Source organism: Solanum tuberosum, unplaced genomic scaffold (assembly GCF_000226075.1).
Source record: "Solanum tuberosum cultivar DM 1-3 516 R44 unplaced genomic scaffold, SolTub_3.0 contig04551, whole genome shotgun sequence".
Classification (NCBI taxonomy): Eukaryota; Viridiplantae; Streptophyta; class Magnoliopsida; order Solanales; family Solanaceae; genus Solanum; species Solanum tuberosum.
In genome coordinates, this window is record NW_006245591.1 from 1 (window position 1) to 475 (window position 475).

At 39.2% G+C, this 475-nt stretch overlaps 1 long non-coding RNA gene across 1 annotated transcript; it reads right to left on the reverse strand.

Annotated features, from left to right (window-relative positions):
- LOC102599386 (uncharacterized) lies at window positions 1-419 on the reverse strand. Its single transcript, XR_369093.2, has 3 exons — window positions 333-419; window positions 142-249; window positions 1-62 (listed from the first exon to the last, which is right to left on the reverse strand). It is a non-coding gene; the product is annotated as an uncharacterized lncRNA (long non-coding RNA).
- Between the last annotated feature and the right edge of the window lie 56 nt (window positions 420-475).

Genomic DNA, 475 nt, shown 5'->3' on the forward strand with positions numbered 1-475 from the left:
CGACAGACGGCAAAAAATACAGCCCCAGATGCTGATTTGTCCTTTAACTTGGCCATATAGTCCTGTCGAGGCCCAACATATCTCAGTCAAATACAGACACAGAATGCATAAAAGAAAAGTTACAAAAATTGTATGGCGTACTTCAATTGCCGTTGGGAAAAGGGAAGATTGTCTCGGTTCAACCACAGGCAGCTTGTGTTTGCATATCCTTTCCCATATTGTGCTTGAACCCATTGAGATTGAATGTCCCTGAATATTTTCATAGCCCAAAATTATGCTCACAGAAACCAATGCCGAGCAGATGTCAATTTTCATTATGTCTAGATCCTTACCAAAGTTTTCCAGCAGCCAATGCATTGCTCCAAAATGTAATATGAAGGAAAAAATACAAGAAGGCCATCTGGTACAACGCGAGCGAAATTGACTGAAACATAAAATTAAAAAGAATAGCATCCATCAAAAACATTATCTGGAA